General features: G+C 43.8%; 1 long non-coding RNA gene across 1 annotated transcript in view; it reads left to right on the top strand.

The window, feature by feature from the left end:
* Positions 1–9,522, top strand: part of LOC138750494 (uncharacterized) — a 377,387-nt gene extending 367,865 nt beyond the window's left edge. Inside the window, exon 3 of the long non-coding RNA XR_011349364.1 lies at positions 9,089–9,522. This is a non-coding gene — a long non-coding RNA (uncharacterized lncRNA). The remainder of the gene's footprint in view (positions 1–9,088) is intronic.
* The last annotated feature ends 8,514 nt before the right edge of the window (positions 9,523–18,036 follow it).

Raw genomic sequence — 18,036 nt, 5'->3', positions numbered from 1 at the left:
GTTCCTCCTATTCCCCAATGTTCTCCACTGTTCCCCTCATTACCCATCAGTTACCCACTTTTCTCCACTATTACCCCGTTCTCCACAGTTCGCTATCTATTACCCACTGTTACTCATTCTTCCCTTTGACCCCTCAGTTTCCCACCAGGTCCCATGGTTCCCCACTGTTGCCCATTTGTTCCCCACTGTTATCCAGCTGTTTCCTATCAGTTCCCCACTTTTCACCACTGTTCCACATGGTTCCCCACTTTTCCCCTCATTTCCCAATCTGTTCCCCACTGTTCCCACATTCTCCACAGGTCAATATCTGTTCCCCATTGCTCCCCCCTATTTGTCTCTGTTCCACTGTTCTCCACTGTTCCTCAGTGATCCCCACTTTTCCCCATGTCTTCCTTCTGTACCTCAATTTTCCCCACTGTTGCCCACTATACACCACTGTTCCCTAATTGTGCCCCGTGTTTCCCACTGTTCTTCACAGTTCTCCATCTGTCACACACATTTGACCACTGTTCCCCACATTCTCCAATGTTCACATTCTGTTCCCCACTGCTCTCCCCGTTACCCTGTATACCCCACTGTTACTTATTCTTCTCCTCTGTTTCCCACTGTCTCCCACAGTTCCTCACTGTTCCCCACTTCTCTCCATCTATTCTAAACTGTTCCCTACTTTTCCACTCTGTTCACCACTGTTCCCCTCTGTTCTTTACTTTTCCCCTCTGTTCCCAACTGTTCCCCATTTCTCCCACTTTCCCCTATTGTTCCTCACTGTTCCCGACTGTACCCCACAGATCCCAACTGTTACCCACTGCACCCCATGTTTCCCATTGTTGCCCATCAGATACTCCTCTTTTTCCCATCTGTGACCTAATTTTCCACACTGTTTCCCACAGTTCTCCACTGTTCACCATCTGTTCCCCACTGCTCCCCACTGTCCTCAACAGTTCCCCAGTTTTCACCAATGTTTCCCAGAGTTGCTCACAGTTCCCCAGCTGTTCGACACATGTTCCCGATAGTTCCCCACATTTCTCCACTGTTCACTAATGTTCCACATCAGTTCCTCATCTGTTCTAAACTGTTTCCCACTGTCCCTCATCTTTTCCCCACTGTTCCCCACCGTTTTCCTACTGTTCCAAACCTGTTCCCACTGTTCCCCAGCTATTCCACACCTGTTCGCCACTGTTCCCCAACTGTCTCCCACCAATTCCCCACTTTTCCCCCATTCTCCACCGTTCACCATCTCTTCCACACTGTTCCCCTGCTCCCCACAGTTCGGCTCTGTTTTCCAGCTGTTCACCAATTTTTCCACTGTACCCTACTGTTCCACCTCTTTACTCCACAGTTCATCACTGTCCCCCACTGTTCTTCACCTGTTCCCAAATGTTCCCTACTCTTCTCCACCAATCCCAACTGTTTCCTACCAGTTTCCCACCTGTTTCCCCATGGTTCCCCACTGTTCCCCATCAGTTCCCCTCTGTTCTCCAGCTGTTCCCAAACAGTTCTCTACTGTTTCACATCTGTTCCCCACAGTTCTGCACTGTAGCCCATTGTTCTTCACCTGTTCCCCAACTTTCCCCACTGTTCCCCACCAATCCCAACTGTTTTCTAGCAGTATCCCACCTATTACCCACAGTTCCCCACTGATTCCCATCAATCCCCCTGCTCCCTTTTGTTCCCCTCTGTTCTGCAGTGTTCCCCACTCTTTCCCATCTGTTCCCCTTTCCTCATTGTTCCACCCTGCTCCCCAATATTCCCGTGTTCTCCATTTTACTGCAGTGATCACCACGGTTCCACACCATTCCCTACTTTTCCCCACACTTGATCTCATGACAAGATCTACCTTGGTGAAAGCACAGAAATTGTGCAGATGGGCAGTGAAATCTCGCATATGAGGTATAGGGTATCTGTCGGCTGTAGTTATTGATCCTACGGTAATCGCTGCAGGGTGTCCATCCACCTGTTTTCTTGGGTGCCATGTTTAACAGTGATGCCCAAGGACTGTTGGAGCGCTGAATGATACCTAATTCCTCAATTGCAGTTCACTCTGCCCTTGCCTGCGCAGTTTATCAGGTGGAAGATGACGAACCCTGGCGTAATTTGGTGGGCCTGAAGTGTCTATGTAATGGGACACACCCTGGGCTGTTTAGGAGATATTGAAATTAGGTGAGAGAGTACAGGGAAATTCGTTGAGCAGAGCAGCATGTGCACATTTGTTCAAGGTATGCACCCCGAGGTGGGAAACTCTCCCTTTGCTGCATCCCAGAGGGTATGTTTGAAAAGTGGTAGCAGGAACCAATTTCCTCCACTTCACATCTACTGGCAAGTCATGGGACCTTAAAAAATCTGCACCCAAAATAGGCTGTGCAATGGAAGCCAATAGGCAATTCCAATGGAATGTCACACCTCCTATCCCAATCGTGACCTATCCTGTGCCAAAGCAGGGAATTTTCGTCCCATTTGTGTTTGAAGAGTCAGGTGGTGTTGTTTATGTGGGTTTTATTTCAAAATAGGTTGGTGGGAGCAAACGAACCTCAGCACTCGTGTCTACAATGAACCTGTGCTTACCAGCGCAGTCTTGGAAGATACAATGGGACGTGCTTGTGCCAGCTGCCATGGCCATAAATGGTAGACGGCCTTATCATTTCCTGCCTTTTTTCTGTAATAGGTACATGTCGGGACACATTTATGGGCATTTTTCACCAACGGCCATGGTAAAAACACCATTCTCACCGCCTGTCAGCACGTTCATTCTTCTTTAACTGAACTGAAGATATAGTTGGCTCATAGGAAACGGGATATGGATCTGCTGCGAAAACAGTCTGTACGTGAGCAGACTCTAGCGTTGGAGTGTGATCCAGCCTGTCAGTCTCCTGCGCTACGTCATGGGGATGGTGGAAATCCATGTTAATGATTGGTATTGCGACACGACCTGGGAGTTTGGACAGGAATAGAGTCTCAAAAAGTAAACAATGAGAATAACCATCTGCTAATGCGAGCATCTCATTCATTAAATCGGATAGATTCCTATCACCTAGGTCCTCCATATTTAAAAGTCGTGCTCATGTCTAGTCAATTCCAGCGAGTCCAGGAGAAATTGGCGGAACCTGGTTTACTGGTTTTCTGCCAGGGGATTGGCAACATATTCTATTACTTGAGACGCTGCAGCAGTGTCCGATGCACCTATTACATGGCAGAATTTCATGTCCTCTGCCATTATGCCACAAGACAAATCTGGGTTTCAGCCTGATTAAGCCATACCCGAGGTTGATGTGTCCAGAAAGGAGGGAAGTGAAGTTCCACCACATTAACTGCAGCCGTGATGGCAACAGCTGCTGCCGTCCTTGTGTCCATGGTAACTGGAGATTCAAGTTTCCCTGAATCTTGCATTTGGGGTCCCCAATTGCAGAGGCGACTTCGGTAGAGCTACTAAAGTAATACACACACAAACACACACACACACACCAAGTTAGTCAACACAAGACTGCTTTTTTCAGACTTTACAGACTTCTTTTAGGAACAGTGGGGAACAATGAGGGAACAGTGGGGAACAGAGGGGAAAAGTGGTGTATAGTGGGCAACAGAGGTGAAAATTGAGGAATGAAAGGAAGAGATGAGGAAAAGTGGGGATCGCTGAGGAACAATGGAGAACAGTGGGGAACAGAGACAAATGGGAGGAACAGTGGGGAACAGATTGGGAAATGAGGGGAAGAGTGGGGAATCATGGGGAACGGTGGTGAATAGTGGGGAACTGGTGGGGAACAGCTGGGGAATAGTGGGGAACAGGTGTACCACATCTGTTCCACCCTGTTGCCCATTCTTCACAATGTTCCCCACTTTGCCCCATCTGTTCCCCACTGTTCCCCATTTATCCCAGCCCATAACTATTACATTCCTTAAATGGCAATTATTACCCCTTCTGGGCTTTTTGAATTTCTTAGGATGCCACTTGGGTTGAAGAATGCTGTTCAAACCTGCCAGCAGCTTATTGGCACTTAGGGCAGATATTTAGAATTCCCTTAAATCTACTTGGAAACATCTGGTAAAAACAATGGCGTCATGAATATTCTGTCCAGACCGACTGTATATCATATTCAGGATGAGATTGATATTCCTGAATTAGCCAGTGTCCAGGCAATGGACCCCGATGGTCAGCCATATAGTACGACCATGACTAACTTGGACATACTGCAGGTGGCATCACAACTGGGCGGCCAACCTTACTTTGTGACATGTCTTTGGGCTACATTAGACCAGTGATTCCTGATATCTTGGAGGCAATGCCTTTTTGACCAGATACACACCTTGTCTCATCTGTCCATCAGAACATCTGTCAAGCTCATGTCAAATAAATATGTATGGCATGGACTAAAAAAGGGTGTTGCATAATGGGTCTGCACAGGTACCACCTGCCAGACTGCCAAAATTCAGCGGCACAATAAGGCACCTCTTCAACATTTCCCGGTGGTACACAGGCGGTTGGAACACGTGCATGTGGATCTGCTTGGATCATTGCCATTATCTCAAATTTTGAAATACATTCTAACAGTCATAGAACGTTTCACACGCTTGTCACGGGCTGTCCCGTTGCCATCCAGTGACACTGAGACAAGGGCAAGAGCATTCACTGTCGATTGGATGGCTAGATTTGGTTTTCCAACACACATTACTTCAGATCGTTGAGCACAATTCATCCACAGTCCAACAGACTTGTGGAACATTTCTACTGGCAACTGAAGTCCGCACTTAAGGCCTGACTCACCATTCCCAATTAGGTCGATGAGTTGCCATGGATTCTATTCGGAGTGCACATCTCTTCAAAGGAAGATATGTCAGCATTGGCCACAGAGATGGTTTATGGTACAGTTCTTACAGTTTCATGGGACATTCATTTCACAACCAACTCTGACCTGAATTTCCTTCACAGCTTTGACATGGAGTCATGATCAGCAAACTTTTTCCTACCCACTGGCATGGATCACCTAAACAGAATGTGCCCCACCATTCCTGGACGCTGATTTTGTTTTTGTGCGCAGACAGGTCCCAGGAGCGCCATTACAATTAACGTATGAGGGCCCTTTCCATGTGGTGAAGAAGGATGGGCTTGTGTATACTTTGGACATAAGGGGACATTCACAGCTGTTTCGTGTAGACTCAAGCCTGCCCATGTGAAGCCCGCTTCACCTATTTCAGTGCCCCCAGCCCAGACGGCGAGGGTGTCCACCTCAGGTGCATGCAGCTGATGTTTTAGTTTCTGTGAAGGTTCTGGGGGGGAACTGGGTGGTTTAGCAGCTGTGTAGTGGGCCGAGCGGGTAAGGTTCTTTGGCACGCGAGTGAAAATATAAGACAGACAGTTGGGAACTCATCCATTTAATTGACTGTCCAGGCGTGGTGCTTCGTGGCGTGGAACGGCACGTTGATCTGTGGATTCTCCTGCCGGATGGCACGGGACACTCACACGGCTTCATTTAAATCTGCGGTCCTGTGGTTCAGAAGCAAACTCATAATGATGTCCCATGGAGCCCAGGACACACTAAATCAAAAAAGCCTGTAAAGTCTGAATAAAGCAGTCTTGTGTTGACTAACCTGGTGTGTGTGTGTGGGTGTGTTGCTTTAGTAGCCCTATCGAAGTAGCCGCTACATATATAAATATTTGGGATGATTATCCCACTTACAGGATACTTTTCTTCCATCTCACAGCCTGTGGGAAGAAGCTATTCCCCAGCCTGGCAGTCCTGATTTTGATGATGGACGTGGTTAAAGATGCTGTGCACTGGATGGAAATGGTCTTTTTACAATTCCTTGAGCCCTATTTAAACAACACTCCCAGTAAATGTCATCTACAGAAGAAAGGGAGACCCCAGTGATCCTCACAACTCTTTGCATCATTCCTGTCTGATGCTTTACAGCTACTAGACCATCCAATGATGCAGCCAGACAGGAGACTCAACTGCGCTCCTGTAAAATCTCAGGATGAGAGCCGTTGGCCTTGACCTCCTCAGTCTCCTTGGGAAGTTTAGGCGCTTCCTGACCAATAAGGAGATGTGATTGTTTTGTGTATTAATACATGTTCTGTATAGATGTAACAATCTTTAGTGGATAGAAGTAGTCATTGTACTTCAGGATGTACAATCAGGTACAGATTTTCCTTAAATAGCCATTTGGCCCAGATGTCTATTCAGTACAAGAATACTTTCAATCTCAGGGAGATTTTGAACAATAACACCATTCATTTTGCAACAAGCGCAACTTAATTTTGCCAGTTGTTCAATGGCAAGCGACATGGGGAAAACACCACTGTCAACTCTTCTACCTTAAAGGAGTAATTTTATTCAAATGGGCAGTAGATCAAGAGCTGGAAACTGAAATTGAGTGATTGGTTGAAATTAGAAACATTCGTATTCATGCTATAGAGTTTAAGGCTGCCCAGGAGGAATATAATATGTTTTCTTTAAGTTTGTATGCCCTCAGCCTGCCAAAGGATGGGGCCAACAGACATGTTGCTGGAAGGGTTTGAGAAATGATATGGTAGGCCACAGGAAGCTCAAGGTTAGATCCACAGAGCACAGGTGTTTAGCAAAATGGCTACCCAGTCTGTATTTGGTCTTGGTGATATCGAGGTCAACTGAGTCGACCAAATGTAGTAGATTAGGTTGGATGGGGTGCATGTGAAACAGTGCCTCACCTGGAAGGTCTGATAGTGGCCTTGGATGGAGGTGGCAGGAAATGGAGGGACAAGTTTGGAAATTTCTGCAATTCCAAAGGGGAGTGCGTCAGGTGGTGGTGGGTGGAGAGGGAAGTGCTGTCGAGGGAGAGGGAAGTGCTGTCGAGGGAGTCACAGAAAGACGTGCCCCTGTGAAAAGAGGATCTGAGTGGAGTGGGTTAGATGTAGCAGGTTAGAGAATGGTGCTGAAGTTGGAAGTGTTCAAGGATAATGTGTCAGATGTGGCAGCTGATGGGTGGTAAGTTAGAAATCTGAGGATTCTGTCCTTGTTCTGCCAGAGAGGAGGTGGGGTAAGGGCAGAAAGAGAATTGGAGATATGGGTGCAGGCTTTATGGGGGAATCTGCATTTATTGAAGAAATAAGACATTTTGGGTGTTCTGGAGTAGAAAACCTCCTTGGGACTTTTACAAGGCCAGAGGACCCAAAACCTAGCAGCAATAGAAAATCACCAAGACAAAAGATACTTAAACAAACGTCATTTTCAATTTTCTTTAAACAAAAAAACAGGATCAAACTTTAAATTATCACTATTAACTTAACAGCCTTACATTGCCCCGTTCTAATTCTCAGTGCAGGTGTATTTAATGTGCATAAAGTTCTTTGACACAACTCCATGTTCACTGGTGTCTATCAATTCTTATACTGTGCACAGAATTTAACATTTATGAATTTGCACCAAGCTCTGGTGCTTAAAAGTGAATGGTTACCCGTCCAGGAAGGCTCTTGTTGGTTTCAGAGAGGGATTTCTTGCTCATTGGACACACAAAAACTGATTCCCTCTGATCAGCCACTTTGGGGTCTTGTCAATGAAACCCGTCACGGTTTTCCAAATGATCACCTCTTCTGCAGGTCACCATAGAGTTCCTTTTGTTTTCCTTATTTCAGGTGAAACACTCAGGCCAGCCATTTCCTATAGTTTGGATTAAAAGTTTTTCAACAGGCTGAACTGAGAACTCACAAACCGTCTTCAGCTTGCATCTCTCTATTAGAAAAAGCATATTTGGTCTCTCCTCTATGCTTGCAAAAGCACATGACCTTCTTAGAACAGCAAACTGCAACCAGCCAGATTACTGCACTGGACCCAAACTTCTGAGTCCATTCATCAGTTGATTTAAAATCAATAATCCATTTACACCTGCTTTTGAAATTCTTTAGCAAAGCAGTCTCCTTGTTTTGTCTTTGCAAAGGCTCTTGGCACCTGAATGACTCTCTATCAGCAAAGCTCTTGCATTTTAAATAAGAGCTGTTTTGTGAAGTGTTTGTGTTTGTTTGTGGTCTCCACGACTCCTACAATAATCTCTTTCAAAAACATATCAATATACAATGTGGTGTCCTTGCAAAAAAATAAAGTGGGAAGAGGTATAATCCAGGTAGCTCTGGTGACTGGAGTTTGTAATAGTTTGAAACTTGAACCTCTCTCTCTATTTACTGTCATATAATTAAAAAGTGTCTTATCACACAAAATTGCCTTTTTCCTGCTGTGAGGCAGACAGATTCGCCATTGATTTTAATTATCTTTAAATATGAATATGGAATTACACTTCAACTTATGACTGTTTTACTACTTTAAATTACTTTACTTAACTTACCCCCCTTCTAATTCTAAGTGCACGTGTGTGTAATGTGTGTGTAAGTTCAGAAAAGTTCTTTGGTTCACAGTCCAATCTCACTTCTCATTCCTCAAAGTTCACTGGTTGCAGGCCATTCTTATACTGTGCACAGAATTTAACATATGTAAAATTCACCAGGCTTTGGTGCTCGAAAGGTAAAAAAAACATTACAGTTCAGGAAGGTTCTTGCTGGTTTTCAGAGAGAGGTGTGTTGTTCAGGGAAGTATTAGGGTGTTTCTGACTCGTCGTATCTGCATCTGAATTCTGATATCTCTTCAGAAAAGCTCTGATAGCTTTAGCATGGAGCAGAGCTGAGCCAGGACTTTGGAGGTATTTAAGGGAGTGTGTGGGCAGGGTTTGTTCTGGACCAACAATCTCACCAAATGACTCTGCTTGAAATCAAGATTCAAACCATTTTGAGGAATACAACAGGAATTGTTCAACAAAAGCCTGAGTTTTCTTTCAATAGTGGAAATGATTTTTTTTTAAAAGCCCGTTAATATTCCTGATACAGATCTTTGTATTTATCTTTCAGGTTGCTATCTGTTGTTAACTTGGAGGCCTTTAATGAGGTGACTGGGAGGAATCTTTGCTTTAACCCAGCAGTTCTCTTGCAATTTTCCAGCTGTAGGATGAGGTGCAGTTGCTTGCAAGTTTAGCAAGTGGGATTAAGATGTGAAACTGCAAGTCACAGCACCATTTTTGTTTTTGAAAATGCAAATATGAAAATTTTAACTTTGGTCTCCTTGGTTTGCTTAAGTTTACAGAGGAGACGTTGGGTCAAGCTGAGAAGAGAGAGTTGGATGCCCATTTGGTGAAGCTGCACAGGCAAAAAAGAAAACACAAAACGAGGGACTGAAAAAATAATGAAGCAAACTGAAGAGCTGTTGCAACCAAACCCAAGTAAAGAATTTAATTTTGTGAGGTGTACTTTAGAGACCAAATGATTTGGGCTTTTAATGGTGACCTATTTAAATGAACAAAATCTGATTAGAATTTAACTTTATGTAAAGTTTGGAAGTTGCCACAAGAAAAATGGAGCATATAAATTAGATGTTGTAATGAAGAGAAATTAACAATACAATGAGCCTTGTGTCATAGTATCTACCTCAGTCTACCACAGTTAAACCTTCTCCCCACTGTGAACCTGGTGCCACAGTATCTCCCTTAATGTACCATCCATCCCCATTAACCTTCTCCCCCACTGTGAACGCGGTATCTCCCGCTGTTTATTGTACATCACTGTTATACCTACTCCATACTCTGAAATCTGTGTCACAGTATCGGCCTCCATCTACCTACATTCCCATTAACATTCTCCTATTGTGAACTTGGTGTCACAGTATCAAACACAGTTTATCGTTCATCACTGTTTAAACTCATTCCCTCTATTCAACTAGTGCCACAGTATCCATCTCAATTTACCGTACATCACCATTAAACTTTCTCCCCACTGTGAACCTGGGGTCACAGTATTTGACACAGTTTATCGTTCATTACTGTGAAACCTTCTCGCACTGTGAACCTAAGATCAAAGTATCTTGCACAGTTTATGGTGCAGTAGTGATTGACCTTCTCCCCATTGTGAATCCGGTTTCACAGTATCTGCCTCTGTCTTCTGTTCATCACCATTAAACCACTCCCCACACTGAATCCGGTGTCACAGTATCTCATGGAGTTTATAGTATTTGTCTCAGTCTGCCGTTCATCACCATTAAACCATTCCCCACAGTGAATCCGGTGTCACAGTATCACATGGAGTTTATAGTATCTGTCTCAGTCTGCCGTTCATCACCATTAAACCACTCCCCACAGTGAATCCGGTGTCACAGTATCTCATGGAGTTTATAGTATCTGTCTCAGTCTGCCGTTCATCACCATTAAACCACTCCCCACAGTGAACCTGGTGTCACAGTATCTCATGGAGTTTATAGTATCTGTCTTAGTCTGCCGTACATCACCATTAAACCATCTCTCCACAGTGAACCCGGTGTCATAATATCTGGAACTGTTTATCGTGTATCACTGTTAAACATTCTCATTACTGTGAACCCGGTGTCACAGTATCTGACGTAGTTTATTGTACATCAATGTTGAACCTTCTCCCCACTGTGAAACTGGGGTCATAGTATATGCCAGAGTTTATTATACATCACCATTAAAACTTCATAATATTGTGAACATCATGTCACAGTATTGCCACAATTTATCATACATCACTGTTCATCCTTCTCCCCACTGTAAACCCATTGTCTCTCTATCTGCCACAGATTATCGTACATCGCCATTAAACCTCTTTCCCCTTTGAACCTTCTGTCAAAATATCTGCTACACATAATCCTACACTGTTAAATCCACTAACAAATGGTTATCAGGTGTCACAGAACCTGGGACTGTTTATCGTACTGTTAAATCTTCCACCACTGTGAAATCAATGTCACAGTATCTGTCTCACTCTAACAAACATCATAAAACCTTCTCCTCACTGTGAACCTGGTGTCTCTGCATCTGCCATAACGTATCATCTTTGGCTTGGCTTCGCGGACGAAGATTTATGGAGGGGGTAAAAAGTCCACGTCATCTGCAGGCTTGTTTGTGGCTGACAAGTCCGATGCGGGACAGGCAGACACGATTGCAGCGGTTGCAAGGGAAAATTGGTTGGTTGGGGTTGGGTGTTGGGTTTTTCCTCCTTTGCCTTTTGTCAGTGAGGTGGGCTCTGCGGTCTTCTTCAAAGGAGGTTGCTGCCCGCCAAACTGTGAGGCACCAAGATGCACGGTTTGAGGCGTTATCAGCCCACTGGCGGTGGTCAATGTGGCAGGCACCAAGAGATTTCTTTAGGCAGTCCTTGTACCTTTTCTTTGGTGCACCTCTGTCACGGTGGCCAGTGGAGAGCTCAATGGTCCTCAATTCTGGAGACGTGACCCATCCAGCGCAGCTGGATCTTCAGCAGCGTGGACTCGATGCTGTCGACCTCTGCCATCTCGAGTACTTCGACGTTAGGGGTGTAAGCGCTCCAATGGATGTTGAGGATGGAGCGGAGACAACGCTGGTGGAAGCGTTCTAGGAGCCGTAGGTGGTGCCAGTAGAGGACCCATGATTCGGAGCCGAACAGGAGTGTGGGTATGACAACGGCTCTGTATACGCTTATCTTTGTGAGGTTTTTCAGTTGGTTGTTTTTCCAGACTTGTAGTCTTCCAAAGGCGCTATTTGCCTTGGCGAGTCTGTTGTCTTTCTCAATGTATCATATATCACTGTTAAACCTACTCACTACTGTGTACCTGGTGTGAACAGTATCTGTCAAAGTGTACCATACATCCTCATTAAACATTCTCCCCACTGTGTAACTGGTGTCACAGTATCTGCCTCAGTCTGCCATACATCACCATTGTTTTATCTCTCAAATGTGAATCCAGTGTCACAGTATTTGCTACATTATATTGGACATCACTGTTAAACCTTCTCACTGCTGCTGTGAACCCTGTCTCACAGTATCTTCCTCATTCTTCCGTATATCACCGTTAAACCTTCTGCCCAGTGAATCCGGTGTAACATTATTAGCCTATGTCTGCCATGCATCACCGTTAAACCTTCTCACTACTGTGAGCCCAGTGTCTGAGTACCTGCCTCAGTCAACCATATACCACCATTGAACATTCTCACGTCTGTGAACTTGGTGTCTCAGTATCTGTCACAGTTTATCTTACAGCACCGTTAAACCTTATGCCAACTGGAAACCTCTTGTCAGAGTTTCTGCCACAGTTTATTGTACAAAACTGTAAACTTTCTCCCCACTGTGAACCCAGTGTAACGGTCTCTGCCTCAGTCTGCCGTACATCACCATTAAACCTTCTTACTGTGAACATGGTGTTACAGTATCTGACACAATTTATCGTACATCACTTTTTAACCATTTCACTACTGTGAACACAGTGTCACAAAATATGCCTGAGTCTACCATATATCACCATTAAACCATCTCTCCACTTTAAACTCGGTCACCATATCCACCAAAGTTTATCGTACGTCACTATTTAAACTTCTCAACACTGTGAAACCTTTGTCACAGGATCTGTCTAACATCACCGTTAATCTTTCTCCCCACTATGAGACCCGTGTTACTGTATTTGGCACAGTTTATTGTACATCACTGTTAAACCCTCTCAACACTGTGTACCTGGTATCATAATATCTGCTTCAGTTTACAGTACATCACTGTTAAACCATCTCCTAACTGTCAAATTGGAGTCACTGCATCTGGCAGGAAGACCATTCTACATCCGGCATCTGGCAGGTGGACCATTGGAAATCCGACATATTGAAGAAGAACCATTCCAGATCCAGCAACTGGCAGGAAGACCATTCTCCTTCTTGCTTCTGGCAGGCAGACTATTCCTCATCCAGCATATGTCAGATGGACCATTCCATATCGGACATTTTCCAGGAAGGCCATTCCACATCATGAATCTGACAGGCAGAACATTCCACATCCGGCATCTGGCAAAGGACCATTCCACATTCTGTAAGTTGCTAGCAGTCCATTCCACATCCAGAAACTGGCACGAAGTCCATTCCACATCCGGATTCTCACATGAGGACCATTCCACCTCCAACATTTGGCAGGTGTACCATTCCACATCCGGAATCTGGCAGAGGAACATTCCACATCCAGCATCTGACAGGCAGACCATTCCACATCCGGCATCTGGCAGGTAGTCAATTCTAAATCCGGCATCTCGTTGGCAGACCAGTCCAAATCTGGCATCTGGCAGGCCAACCGCTCCACATTCAGCATCTGGCAGGAATACCATTCCACATCTGGCATTTGGCAGCAAACCAATCCACATCTGGCAATTGAAAGCTGGACCATTCCACATCTGGCATTCTACAGGAGTACCATTCTACAATCGGCATCTGGCAGGCAGACAATTTCACATCAGGCATTTTTTCAGGCAGACCATTCCATATCTGGCATCTGTCGACCATTCAACATCCAGTGTTTGGCAGGTGGACCATTTCACATCTGGCATCTGTTAATTGGACAATTTCACATCTGGCAGTAGGACCATACCATATCTGGCATCTGGTAGGTGGACCATTCCGTCTGCAATTTGTCAGGATGACCATTCCACCTCTGCATCTGGCAGGTGGACTATTCCACATTAACATCAGCCAGGCAGGACATTCCACATCTGTCATCTGGCAGGAGGACAATTCCACCTCTGATATCTGGCAAGTGGACAATTTCACATCTGAAATCTGGTAGGCAGACAATTCCACATCTGGCATCTGGCAGGATGACCATTCAACCTCAGGCATCTGGCAGATGGACTATTCCACTACAGCATCAGCCAGGTGGCTCATTCCACATCCAGCATCTGGCAGGAGTACCATTATACATTCAGCATCTGGCAGGCATACCATTTGACATCAGGCATTTTTCAGATGGATCATTCCATATCTGGTATCTGTCGACCATTCACCATCCAGCATCTGGCAGGTGGACCATTTCACATCTGGCATCTGTCAAGTGAACCATTCCACATATGGCAGGAGGACAATACCATATCTGGCACCTTCTAGGCGGACCATTCCACATTTGTAATTTGTCAGGATGACCATTCAACCTCCAGCATCTGGCAGGTGGACTATTCCACACCAGCATCAGCCACGCAGACCATTCCACATCTGGCATCTGGCATGAATTCCATTCCACATCCAGCATCTGTCCAGAAGATAATTCTACATTTGGCATATGGCCGGTGAACCATTACACATCTGGCAACTGGCAAGTGGACGTTTCCATATCCAGCAAATGGCAGGAAGCTGATATGACATTTGACATCTGACATGCAGACCATTCTGCATCCGGCATCTGACAAGTGGTCCATTCCAAATCCGGCATCTCACAGGTAGACCATTGCACATCTGGCATCTGTCAGGTAGACTAGTCAATATCTGACCTCAAGTGGGTGGACAATGCCACATCTGGCATCTGGCCAGACGACCACTCCACATCCTGCATCTAGGAAAAACACCATTCCACATTTGGCATCTGACAGCAAACCATTCCTTATCCGGCAACTGTGGTCTATTCCACTCCAGCAAACTATTCCTCATCTGGCAACGTGGTCTATTCCACTCCAGCATCAGCCAGGCGGACCATTCCATATCTTTCATCAGTCAGGTCCATCATTCCACATCTAACAACTGGGAGGCGGACCAGACCATTACACATCTGGCATCTCTCAGGCGGTCCATTCCACATCCAGCATCTGGCAGGTTGACCATTTCACATCCAGCATCTGGCAGGTGGTCCATTCCACATCCGGTATATGGCAGGCGGACCATTCCACGTCCAGCATCTTGCATATGGACTATTCCACATCCGGCATCCTGAAGTGCTCTCGGCAATGGGTAAAGTAGTACCTCTCACTTTGTTCGATTTAGATTGGTCACAATGTTTGAGCTTCTGAAAGAAAACAGACACACACACTGAGAGCACTTTAGTTTATACAAAACTTTATTACTAAATCTGAAGCTGAATTCAAAGTACAATATCACATCTCCAGGTCACACTGATAAAATTACTCACATAACAAGCTTACGCTGTGGGACTCAGGAACATAAAATGTACAATATGGGATTTACAAAGAAAACATGATTATACAGTGGAACTCACTCACGTAACAAGGTTACACAGTGCAACTCATTAACATAACATGGCTGGAATGTGGAATTCACACACATAACCATCCACATTGTGAAAATTGTTCATATCAAAAGGTCACACTGTAAAAACCACTCACTTTACATTTTCAATCTCGAACTCACTGACATAACAAGGTGAAACTGTGGGACTCACTAACAGAACAAGTTCACTCTGTTTGACTAACTCACTTTAATGTTTACACAGTAGAACTCGCTCACATAACATGATAACACTATGGGAATACCTCAAATAACAAGGTCACACTGTGGAACTGACTAACAAAATGTTTACATGGTGGGAATCTCACACATAACAACGTCACACTGTCAAACTCACTAACATACCAATTTTACACTCTGAGATTCACTAACTAGAGGTTGACAGTGTGGAATTCACTCCCATTACTCACATAACAAGCTTACACTGTGGGACTCAGGAACATAAAATGTATAATATGGGATTTACAAAGAAAACATGATTATACAATGGAACTCACTCACGTAACAAGGTTACACTGTGGAACTCACTAACAAAACATTTTCAATGTCGAACCCAGTGATATAACAAGGTCAGAATGTGGGACTCACTCACATAACAAGGTAGGACGGTGGGTAAAAATTACATCACGTTCCTTCTGTGCAACTCATTCAAATAACAAAGTTAAGTTGTGTAATCCCCCTCAATAAGAAAATTAAACTGTGAGAATCTCTCATATAATAGGTTTGCAATGTGGAACTCACTAGCACATCAATATCACACTGTGGAACTAACTCAAATAGCAAGGTCACACTGTGAAAGTCACCAACATAACAATCTCACACTTTGGTACACTTTACTTAACAAGGTTACACAGTGCAACTCATTAACATAACATGGCTGGAATGTGGAATTCACACACATAACCATCCACATTGTGAAAATTGTTCATATCAAAAGGTCACACTGTAAAAACCACTCACTTTACATTTTCAATCTCGAACTCACTGACATAACAAGGTGAAACTGTGGGACTCACTCACAGAACAAGTTCACCCTGTTTGACTAACTCACTTTAATGTTTACACAGTAGAACTCGCTCACATAACATGATAACACTATGGGAATACCTCAAATAACAAGGTCACACTGTGGAACTGACTAACAAAATGTTTACATGGTGGGAATCTCACACATAACAACGTCACACTGTCAAACTCACTAACATACCAATTTTACACTCTGAGATTCACTAACTAGAGGTTGACAGTGTGGAATTCACTCCCATCACTCACATAACACGGTTACACTGTGGGACTCAGGAACATAAAATGTATAATATGGGATTTACAAAGAAAACATGATTATACAGTGGAACTCACTCACGTAACAAGGTTAGACGGCAGGTAAAAATCACATCACATGTTCATTCTGTGGAACTCATTCACATTGTGGAATCCCCCTCAATAAGAAAGTTAAACTGTGGAAATCTCTCACATAATAAGTTTACAATGTGGAACTCATGACCTCAGCAATGTCACACTGTGGAACTGATTCACATAACAAGGTCAAACTGTGGGACTCACTCACGTAACATTTACAATGTGGGATTCTCTAAGTAAACCAAATTATACTGTGCAACTCTCACACATAACAAATTTACACCATTGAACTATCTCACATGACATTTTCAAATGTCGAATACACTGACATAAAAAGTTCATTCTGTGGAACTCATTCACCTCCTCAATAAGAAGGTGAAATAAACTGTGGGAATATCTCACATAATAAATTTACCCTTTGGAACTCACTAGAACACCAAGGTCACAGTGTTGAAGTGACTAACAGAACAAGCTCACACTGGTACTCAATTAGTTCACAAGGTTTCACTGTGGGACTCACTGACATAACATGGTTTGAATGTGGAACTCACTCACAGAACCAGTCCACACTGTGAAAATCATTCCTATCACCAGGTCACACTGTGAAAATCACTCACATTACATTTTCAATGTCGAACTCACTGACATAACCAGGTCAAACAGTGCGACTCACTCACAGAACATGAGAACACTATGGGAATCCCTCAAATAACAATGTTACACTGTGAAACTGATTCAGATAACAAGCTTACACTGTGGAACTCTCTCACATAAAAAATTTACACTGTGGGAGTCACTAACATGAAGTTTACAATATGGGATTCACTAAGTGAACAAAATTATACTGTGCAACTCTCTCACATGACAATGTTACAGTGTGGAACTAACTCTCATAACACAGTTACACTGTGGAGCTGACTGACATAACAAGTATACACTGTGGGACTCACTCACCTAAAAAGGGTACACTGAGGAACTCACTAACATCACATTTTCAATCTCGAATATAGTGGAATTACAAGGTTACACAGTGAAGCTCACCCACATAACAAGTTTACACGGTGGGAATCACACACATTACAATGTCACAATGTCAAATTCACTCACATTACAAGATCAAATTGTGGTACACACTCACCTAAAAAAGTTGCACTGAGGAACTCACTAACATAACATTTTCAATATCGAATTTAGCAAAATTACAAGAAAACACTGTGAAACTACGACACATAACAATTTTACATGGTGGAAATCACTCACATAACAAGGTCACACTGTGTAAATTACTCACACAACAAGTTTACACTGTGGGACACACTCACCTAAAAAGGTTACACTGAGGAACTCACTAACAACACATTTTCAATATCAAATTTAGCGAAATTAAAAGGTAACATTGTGAAACTCACTAACTACAGAACAAGCTTATCACATTGTCAAACTCACTCTATACCAATGTTACACTCTGATACTCACTAAGTAGAAAGGTTGACACTGTGGAATTCACTTCCATAACAACGTCTCACTTTAAAACTCTCTCATATTACAAGGTCAAATGGTGGGACACACTGACATAACAAGGTCACACTGTGTAAATTACTCACACAACAAGTTTACACTGTGGGACACACTAACATATAG

This window comes from Narcine bancroftii, unplaced genomic scaffold, assembly GCF_036971445.1.
Source record: "Narcine bancroftii isolate sNarBan1 unplaced genomic scaffold, sNarBan1.hap1 Scaffold_154, whole genome shotgun sequence".
NCBI classification, from domain to species: Eukaryota; Metazoa; Chordata; class Chondrichthyes; order Torpediniformes; family Narcinidae; genus Narcine; species Narcine bancroftii.
The sequence above is the reverse complement of the archived record's forward strand: the minus strand, read 5'-3'. Positions and strand labels throughout refer to the sequence as shown.